Here is an 11,310-nt window from a genome sequence, read left to right on the forward strand (position 1 = left end):
ACTAAAAAGTATTTTAGAAGAGACAAGCCATTTTGACCTGTGTAAATGAGATGAGGCCTTTGTGCTTGATTTATCATAACCATCGTTATAAAGGCATTGTGAAGAGTAAGATGAGTATTCTCAAGGTGAAGCATTTGCTGATGATAAATAAAGATGGTCGCATTTAGTGTGTTTTTGTTGTGACCATTTGCAGCAAAGTACGGCAACATATCTTTCAGGGTTTCTAGATGCAGGTACCAATATCCAACCCTTTCAGCTGTGATAAACTTTTGCAGCATTTCGAATAATCACAAGTTACTGAAACAAAACAAGAGTTGTCGTAAGTCTTGATTCTTCAAACAGATGCATTTTTTTAAATGTTTTTCAAGGCATCAATCTGTTGTAAGTTTTTGCTGGCGATGCTTCCATTTAATAGATCATCAAATACATCCACGTCTTCTTGTATATCTACTGTATTGATCTCTGCATCGACTTTATCATAATTGTCTCCTGATGCATTGGCATCGGAAGCAAATTGAAAGGGGGGGGGGGCTAAGTGAAAAGAACAATTTTAAACCTAACAAAAACTTGATAAGCTTAAAAAAACGGAAAATGCAAGGTGCCTGTTAAAAGTGGGGGGAGGGATAAACCTACGCCCAAGTGTTCAATCCCTATATTATGTCTATCTTTGCAAAAAAAGTGTGGGGGCGGGCTGCACCCCTCCCCCAGGTTCCAACGCCTATGTGCCTCGCCTCCTATTGTAAAATATTCGATGCTTTGCAATATAAAGCCTCTTCAAATGTCAGTACCAGAATATTTTGATATTTTCTAGCCTTTTTGCAAACAAAATCTAGCGTGAAAAAATACCAAAAAGCATCGCTTAGGTTCATGTGTAACATGGGCAAGATCTTAACATTTGACTGTCAAGAATAATCCCTATTGTTTACCATATGACAGTTAGCAGACCGGCTTGGAATTCCCTTTGGCCAAACAACGCTGCAGTGAAATGAATTATTACATGAAGTATCTTCAACTTCTGTGACGTTTAAATCTGTGAAAAAATATCGATTTAATTTCTTTGGTCTAGCTTACAAAAGTGAAAATCAATTTCTGCATTTTTTAGTTCTTTGGTCGTAATTCCAACTCGTAGAATGATGACTTCCTTTTGTTGCTTCCGTGTGAATCCAACAATGATACTTATGTCATGGCATGTTTCGTGTCTATCTAAAGTGCGATTGTTTTGGTCCAAATAATCAGCAACAAACTAGTCCGAGGTGTTGCCACTTAAATTATCCTTTTGTATAGACTCTGTCGTTTATGCAGCATTGACTTCATACTCAAGCACTACTGAGTAAGCTGAGGAAACACCAAGACTATGCAAAGTATATTTTATAGTAGGAAACTTTAAATCAAAACGATGATGGAGTTGAATGCCAAGCCCAATTGTAATGGAGCTCTGATACTTCAGGGTCCTGTGAATTCCATTACTGCTTGTCCAGCGGAGGATGCTTTTAATATAGTGTCAATGCTTGTGATCAAAACCTGTAGAAACAAATGCAAACTCTCTGGTACATATTAAAAGTTTGTTTCAGAAGACTTTTAAGTTGATGGGCATATATATAGTGTGTTTTGGGATCATCTCCTAAACAAACGTAAGCTTTATCAAACTTGCAGCACCTTTGATTATTCTGTTCTTCTCTGATTCTTTGTTGTTGATTCTGCTTAGTGATAAAAACCATAAAGTATGCTTGACGCGGTCTTGTGAATGGTAAGAAGATTAGATTTACCGTTTACCTCAGCAATAATCACAAAGTAACCGAAATTTTCCTTAATTCTTTTTTAAATTAGATATAAACTTATTTTGTAAGATTACATTAGGTTCAAAGCACTTTTCAAATATCTTAATGGTTCTTCATTTTAAATGTAAAAACAAATTTGGCATATAAGGGTGTGCCATTGCTATAAAGGACCCTTCTGTTACTTTTTAAATGAATCTAGGACAAATATACAAATATACGACAGCCTCACTTGCCTTGAGAATATACGGACGGTCCATGCATTAAATAGTAAAATAGACATCGCATCCAAGTTAATGACCTTATATATCTGCAAATAATATTTTATTTGATTACAACAGATTATTTTTGTTCAAAATGTAGCTTTATCAGCCTCACACTGCATACAAACTGCGTCAACTTTTACGGTAATTTGAAGACCTAATAGTTTTGTGTGACGTCATAGTAAACATTTCCCATATAAATAATACCCCCGTCTAATTGTAGCCTTAACTGTGCTGCGTAAAAAAAATAAAATTGTAATTAAGTACCAGTCCGTGTAAAAATCATGCAAAAGTGATCTTTAAGTGATACACTCAGGTTCTCAGAATTCAATGATTTTCCACACATAGATTTCTCTTGACCTATGATCCATGTATGTAAAATAAAAAATGTTTTGGATCATGGTTACTATGGAAACCTGATCAAAGTAATTTCCTTAGCAACCAGCCAATTTTTCTATTTGAAGGCACTGAAAATCACTGATCTTTACAGCCTGAAATTATATATAAAAACTTTAACAATAATTCTCATTTACTTGTATGATAAAGACACATACTTTATTTGTTTAAAACACACAAGACATTGATATTTTATTTGAAGCCAGTACTATGGTAGACATTAGAAAATATGTATGTTTTTGCATTTTGCTGATTTTCCTTTGACAATATTCAAGGTCAATCTAAAAAAAATACCAAGCTAATACAGATTTTGCATGACTTTCACATAAAAGTAGAGAACTTTCTCTATTACAGATTGACTTTGAAAGCGTGGGTTTTTTGAAAAATTCTATTCGTTGCCTAGCAACAAAATTGGATGTTTAGATAACTAAAAAGTGAAAAATGGCAAAGGGTTGGGTCAAAAATCTTATAAATTTTTATCTTTTTGTGGCAGATACAATTTTTCAAGCAATAGAAAATAACTCTCATATAAGTTTAAAATGAAAGAATAATTTATAATCATTAATCTCCATGGCAACAGAAAATTTTCCCTATCAACAAGGCAAAAACTTTTTGGCCTTTTTGGTATAGATTTTGATAGATTCAAATAGATATCTTTTCTTTAAAATGCAATTGGGCATAAATGTCAATTTAATTTGGTTCTGATAAAGTTATTTTGGTACTTTAATAACCCATGGGTACAATTCTGAACACTTAACGACCACTTTTTTATCTACAATTTACTTTTATTTTCAGGCATTTTTTTCGCTAAATTTCTTAGGACTGAAATGAGATCTTCCACAAAAGACGTTATAAATGAAAAATAAATAGCTTCAGATACAATATTATTGTGTAAGAAAACATTTGTATGGATGACAAGATTCAATAATCAAATTATACTTGGGTTGCCATCTCAACTTAATGCATAATGACCACAAAGCAAACGATCTGTGACCAAAATATTTGAAATTTTAGCTTCCATTAATAATTACTAGTAATTCTTTTGCTAGCATTGCAATCAGCAAACACTCAGAAAGCTTTAAAATTCCTACTTTAAGAAATTATATATTTTATGGTTACCATGAATATGCTTTGAAGCTAGTGTTGCTTAGCAACTGTGTAATATAACCAAATTTTGAAATTTTCTATTTATTTAGGGTTAAAACAATTTATTATCATTGAGATTAATTCATCATTTAAAAATTCTTATTTAAAAAATTCTACAGCTTTCTAGAAACATTTCATTGGTGTATAAATGCTTTTTTGTGAACATTTTTTTTTATTAAGATTTTATTTTTACTTTCACACAAATCACACAAATTACACAAATACAAAACAGACATACATGTAAATAAATATACAAGACAGTATGAAATGGAGCAAAGACAAAAAAGAGGTAATAAAAACTAGTGTGAAAGTTTGTGTAGAGAGAAAGAGAGGGAGAGGAAGAGAAAGGGGGGGGGGAGAAAAAGATGGGGGGCACACATTTTATTGAATAAGTAACGGTAAGAAAAATTTTAAAGTTTTTCAACTATTTCCTGCCAGTTTTTAACAAAAGAAATTTTTCTACTCTAATTCTTTCAGTTCTTTCTGTTAACATTTTGTTTGGTATCTGCCTGTCTGTTTGTCTCTAAACTTTTCACATTTGTAACTTCTTAAGAACCATTTTACCATAACTTTCCGCAAGAGGAATTCAAAGTTTAATGTATGAATGTATAGTAAATGTCTTTTTAAGTCTTCTTCTCGAGAACTGCAAACCATGATTAGGCATAGAAGTATCTTCTTGTTATAGAGATTCAATGTTATTCAAATCATAACCCCTGTGGGTAGGGCAGGGCCACAACAGGTGGTGAAAGTATACCATTCTCAAGAACCGCTAAGCCATAATTAGACATATAGAGAAGTATCATCAGGTAGTGTTAAATCAAGTTTTTACAAAACATGACCCCAGGGGTTGGGCACAGACACAACAGGGGTCTAAAGTTTTACATAGGAATATCTAAGAAATATCTTATTTCTTCTTTAGAACAGCAAAACCATTATTAGTCATATTAATACAGAAGTATCCTTACGTAGTGTAGATTTAATGACACCCGAGGGTAGTTCAGGGCCACAACAAGGGGTGAAACTTTACAAAAGAATATATTAGGAAAAAGTTTTTTGAAAATTCTTCCGCTCCAGAACAATAAAACTGTGATTAGTAATATTGAAATGGAAGCATCTTCAGATAGTGTAAATTCAAGTTTGTCCCCAGAGACATTTCAAACTGATCTGATTTCTGTTCTTTCAAGGCAAATGTGCTTAAGTGAGTAATATGGGCCTATTGGCTCTTTTTTCTAGAACATAACGCACTTTTCTCTCCTAAAAATGAAGAAATTAATATGAAATCAAAATGCATATTGAAAATGACAGTACATGAATATATATCTTGAGTATCGCTTTCAATAATAATTACACAAATGATTAGATGAATTAATTTTATATAATTATCAAATTAAGAAATAATCAAGCATATATTTCTATGTTTCCTTTACAAAGGCATGTAATGTAGTCATATTGAACTAATGTAGTTCTCTGGGGTAAAATATTGAAAAATTATACAATTGTGAAATATAAAACCCTAGCACCACCTGTTCAAAGGTTATGATCAAGGTTAACGCTTTTAAAGGTAGGAAAAATTCCAGGGGCAAGGTCAAAGGGTCAAGGTTGTTCGTTTCTAAAGAAAGGCCTTGTTCTAAAGATTACATATATGTGTAGTATGAAAGTGCTGGCCCTTACCGTTCAAAAGTAATGGCCGAGGTAAAAGTTTGTAAAAAAGTAGGTCAAACTCAAAGGTCAAGGTCAAATTTGTTAATATTTGATGAAAGGTCTTGTCACAAGGATTACATATGTGAAAAAAAAATGAAAGCTCTAGCCCTTACTGTTCAAAAGTTATGCCCAAGGTTAAAGTTTGTAAAAACTAGGTCAATATCAAAGGCCAAGGTCAAAGGGTCAAAGTTGTTGATATCCAATGAAAGGTCTTGTCACAAGGATTACATATGTAAAGTATGAAAGATCCAAAGTTTTTCGTAAGTATGGAAATGTTCAAGGTCAAGGTCAAAAGGTGAAAATTGTTGGTTGGAAATGAAAGGTGTTGCCTCAAAGAATTGATATTTGAAATATGAAATTCTTACTACCGATTAAAAACTAGAGCCAAAGTAAAAGTTTGGATTTCTTGTGTAAAATAGGGTCAAACTCCAAGGTCAAGGGGTCAAGGATCTTGATATCAAATGATAGGTCTTGTCACTAGGATTGAATACTTGAAATATGAAAGCCTTTGTTCTAACCTTTCAAAAATTATGTTCAAAGTTGTATTTGAAAAGTAGGTCAAATTCGTGCCCGTCCGTCTGTCTGTCTGTCTCTCTGTTTGTCTGCAAAAACTTTAACCTTGTCCATAACTTTTGATTTAGTGGAGCTATGACTTTCATTTTGACGATGTGTGTTCCTTGTGACAAGACCTTTCTTAGGGTACCACCAAATTTGATCTTTTGATCTTGACCTTGGAATTTGACCCACTTTTACACAAAAATTCTAATATTTTAATTTGGCCATATCTTTTGAACAGTAGATTGCAGGGCATTTGTACTTCAAATATTTATTCTTTGTGGCAAGACCTTTCATTGGATACCAATAACTTTGACCTTTAGACATTGACCTTGCAGATTTCTGTCCTTATGAAAAAACTTTAACCTTGGTCATATCTGTTGAACGGTCTGGCTAGAGCTTTCATACTTCATATATTTAATCCTTGTAAGAAGACCCTTCATTGAATACCAAGAAATTTGACCCTTCAAACCTGGACCTTGGAGTTTGACCTACTTTAAAGAACAAACCTTGACCATATCTTTTTAAGGGTTAGAGCTAGTGCTTTCATTCTTTATTCATTTAATCCTTGTGACAAGAACTCTCATTTGATATCAAGACCTTTGACCCTTTGACCTTGACCTGGGAGTTTGACCTACTTTTTAAAGATCTTAACCTTGGCCATAACTTTTGAACCGTGAGGGCTAGGGCTTCCATACTTCACACATGTATTCTTTGTGGCCATACCGTTTGTTGGAAACTAAAAACATTGACCTTTTGACCTTGACCTTGGAGATTTTTGTACTTATATAAAACTTTTACCTTGGCAGTAATTGTTGAACAGTAAAAGCCAGGGCTTCCATACTATACATATGTATTCTTTGTGGCAAATCCTTTTATTGATACCAATAACATTGACCTTTTAACCTTAACCTTAGAGATTTCCGGACTTATGTAGAAACATTAACATTGGCAATATTTTTTTAACGTTCAGGGCTAGGGCTTCCATACTTCACATATGTATTCTTTGTGGCAAGACTTTATTGGATACCAATAACCCTGACCTGTTGACCTTCATCTTGAAGAGTTCTGTACTTATGAAAAAACTTAACCTGGCCATAACTTGGGAATAGATGGTGATAGGTCTTTCATATTTCACAATTGTATTTCCAGTCAGGAGACCCTACTTTGGGTACCAATGTATGTGGGAAAGTTTGATCTTCACTATGTTTCCATACGGGGGCATCAGTGTTTCACAAACACATCTTGTTTATAAGGATACACACCCTCAGCATCACAATACTGCATTCTGGTAATACAAATAGACAATAAACTGTATCATGTAAATTCCGTTATATCATCAGAAAATACATATGATCTGAAGTTCCCTGTTTTGTTGTCTTACCTGTTATACCATGTACAACAAGATGTGTTTGTGAAACAAACACTGATGCCCCCATATGACGACATAACGAAGATTAAACTTTTCTTAAATGCAAATTTAATGTATTGGTACCCAAAGAATGGTATTACAATAGTGAAATATGAAAGTACATCAAGGTTAATTTTTTTTTCATAAGTAAGGAAATATCCAAGGTCAAGGTGTTCGTATCCAATGAAAGGAAAGGTCTTTCTACAAAAAATACATATTTGAAGTATTAAAGTCCTGGTATCTATTGTTCAAAAATATGGCCAAAGTAAAAAATTGGAATTTTTGTGTAAAAGTGGTCAATCTCTAAGTTCAAATTTAGTGATACCCAAAGAAAGGTCTCATCACAAGGAATACACATGTGAAATATGAAAATTAGCTCCACTAAATCAAAAGTTTTGGGCAAGGTTCAAGTTTTTGCGGATAAACAGACAAACAGACGGACAGACGGACGGACAAGACAAAAACTATATACCCCCTGAAACTTCGTTTAACGGGGGGGGCATAAAAATGTATATAAAGTAAAAGTCACTTAAATTTCAAAGTACAGCGATTGATTTCCGGATACTTGCAAAACCAATAGACTTTTCATAAAAAAATGTCATCAATAACTTTCAACCTTTAGAGAAATCTTAACGAGGTTTCACAAATATTTGTAGAGGTTCTTGCCTGTAAAATTTAACAAATTTTGGTGAGAGCCTTTATCTATTACATAGAATAGTAGCTGCAGAACTGTACCTCTCTGCTTGAGAAAATTAGGACAGATAAAGCAGAGAGCTACAGATCCTAGCGTCGCAAAAACCTTCGATTTACGCCGATGATTTTTTGTCGCTACTTCAGGTATTTATTTCGTGTAGTTTAAACTTTCTCTGGCTTTTAGAATCGCATCCTATAACTAATAATATACTTAACTCTTTTTTTCTTTTTTTTTTTTAATTTATTGAAGTTTATTTACCTTTAAACGGTCCTGTATATTTATGTAGTTTTATAGTTTGTCGGTTTAAAAGAGTTCCGTTTTGACGTCCGTAACCAAAAGCAGCTATTTGTTAGCGTTGAATGGTATGTAAATTATCAAGAATTTAAGTTACATGTACAATTATAATTATAAGATACCTTTTTAAAGCTGGAGGAAGTATAAAATAGAAGAAAAAATACCTGACGGAAGCGACAAAAAATGGTCGGCGTAAACTGAAAGTTTTTACAACGCTTGGATCTGTAGCTCTCTGCTTTATCTGTCCGAATTTTCTCAAGCAGAGAGCTACAGTTCTGCGGCTAATAGAATAGTACCTAAGCTACATTAATTCAATATCACGTTATTATATCCATGGTTATCATAAAAATATACTTTTTGTGGAAAAACGAATGCTAAAGATACTTGAAGAACCAGTTAGTTTTGTCCATTAAGCAAAAACTGGGGGCCAAGTACAGCTGTAGTGTACTTTGCAAACAAAAAGTTTGTTTTTTTGGCCAGTGTGCAACTTATTACCAGGGCAACCCAAGAATTAGTTACTCTATGGAATCTTTTTATCAACAGAGATATTTTGATATATACTACTTGTATCTATTTGTTTTAATTTTTCATTCAGAAGGCATTTTTTTTTTTGAAAATCTCATTTCAACTTCCAAAATAAATGACTGTATGTAAAAAGGTAAAGTGGTTACAAAAGTGGTCGCTAGGTATTCAGAATTATATCCATAGGTTAATAAAGTACCAAAATAACTTTATCAGAACCTAATTAAATTGACATTTATGCCCAATTGCATTTTAAAGAAAAGATATCTATTTGAATCTACTAGTATCAAAATCTGTACCAAAAAGGCCAAAAAATAACTGTTTTTGCCTTGTTGCTAGGGAAAATTTTCTGTTGCCATGGAGATTAATGATTATAAATTATTCTTTCATTTTAAACTTATATGAGAGTTATTTTCTATTGCTTGAAAAATTGTATCTGCCACAAAAAGAAAAAAATTATAAGATTTTTGACCCAACCCTTTGCCATTTTTCACTTTTTAGTTATCAAAACATCCAATTTTGTTGCTAGGCAACGAATAGAATTTTTAAAAAAACCCACGTTTTTTCTAATGTCTACCATAGTACTGGCTTCAAATAAAATATCAATGTCTTGTGTGTTTTAAACAAATAAAGTATGTGTCTTTATCATACCAATAAATGAGAATTATTGTTAAAGTTTTTATATATAATTTCAGGCTGTAAAGATCAGTGATTTTCAGTGCCTTCAAATAGAAAAATTGGCTGGTTGCTAAGGAAATTACTTTGATCAGGTTTCCATAATAACCATGATTCAAAACATTTTTTATTTTACATACATGGATCATAGGTCAAGAGAAATCTATGTGTAGAAAATCATTGAATTCTGAGAACCTGGGTGAATCACCTTTTGCATGATTTTTATATAGACTGGTACATAATTTGTATGGTATGTGGATCGCAGAAATATGCCACCATAATTTTTGATATAAAAGAAGATCTCTGTTTTATGGAAACACAATCAGATATACTATTTTATAACCGAATTTTACTGTAAAATCAAATTCATTTTAATGTATATGATTTTAACCAAAAGAAAAAAAAAAAAAAAAAAAAAAAAAAAAAACGAAAGTTGCTTGTTTCACTAATATTGTGCTTAAGGAGGCTGGATCCTGTCATAAAAAATAATGAAAATTTCATATCAAGTATAATTTTAGAATTTATACATGTATAGTTTTATCAAAAATCAAAACAAACAAGCGGGGGGTATAAAAAATGGGGATAAATGTGCGTCTGTTGTCACTACAGAGCATTTAGTTTGATAATTTTGCACTGTAAATACGTCGCACACATAAACCATTTTTTAAAGGTTTTCCTCCAATATTTTTGTTCAAATAAATTACGGGTGCAAACACAGTCTTATTTTATCCTAAGGGGCTCTCTACACGTCAAAACATGGCGTACTTCCGCTGAAACGCCATTTTGGTTCCAAATGATGTGATTCAAATTCACTTAACACCGATAATTTAAATCACCGAGTATAACACAACGTGCGATATTGTGGATGGAATGTACATTGTATCACCTCAATTTATACAGCGTAGTACCCAATACGTATATTTTCTTCAAAAATGAATTACACTGTATTTGTCAATTTATTCAATTTCTACTTATTTAATTATTAAAAAATACATTTACAAACTTATTAGAATAAATATGATTTTTAGGTAAGAAAAAATATAAAACATTGTTCATATGCTATTTCGTCATTACGTGTCAAAACGCCATACACTCCGAAATTTCTTTTTTCTTCAAAAAACTCCAGCAATATATATCTCCCAAAATGCAATTTGATAAGATAAGACATGTATCATCTTCCCATCGACTAGTGGATACTTTTTTACGATTTGTGTACACCTGAATGTGTGGTTATACCCGGTGAAATTTAAACTCTTCATGAAATCTCCAAAATCTCCACAATTAACATAGTTCGATCAAATTTCCATGTGAAATTTCTCCGTAACTTCTAAAAACGATACTCATAGTTGTCTGTAAACACATCTGAACTTCTTGATCAATCGATCAAAAATATTGATTTTAAGTAGGATAAAGATAATATTTTATTAAGTAGTTTATCTCTTAATAAGTTAAGTTTCAATCGCTTTTTGGATCTTTCCAAAAAATCCCGCTAAACAAGATCTCCTCATTACTTTCCTGGTATGGTGGTCACTTATTGCTATAAAGTTAAAATTTCCTAGACTTGAGCGTAATATCTTTCGTTATTTTTCTTTCAGGATGAAGTTGCATATTCCATGAGACCTTTTGTGGTTTAATATGTGTATTACAGATGAATTTCATATATGACAAAAGATTTTCAACAAAAGATTTACAAAGTAACTTCATTTACTATTTTTATAGAGAACATATTAGCTATTATACACAAAATAAACAAAATAATGGCGAAAAGTTATTTTTCTTCTGATTTCCTAATTGAAAATTGACACAAATATGCCTCCGTAGTAATTTCCGACTTTTGACCAGGTGAAAAAAAGATCATTGTTTTTATTCGTAAGCATT

This window comes from Saccostrea cucullata, unplaced genomic scaffold, assembly GCF_032062105.1.
Source record: "Saccostrea cucullata isolate Sc308-1 unplaced genomic scaffold, CSIRO_AGI_Scuc_v1 ctg1885, whole genome shotgun sequence".
Taxonomy (NCBI): domain Eukaryota; kingdom Metazoa; phylum Mollusca; class Bivalvia; order Ostreida; family Ostreidae; genus Saccostrea; species Saccostrea cuccullata.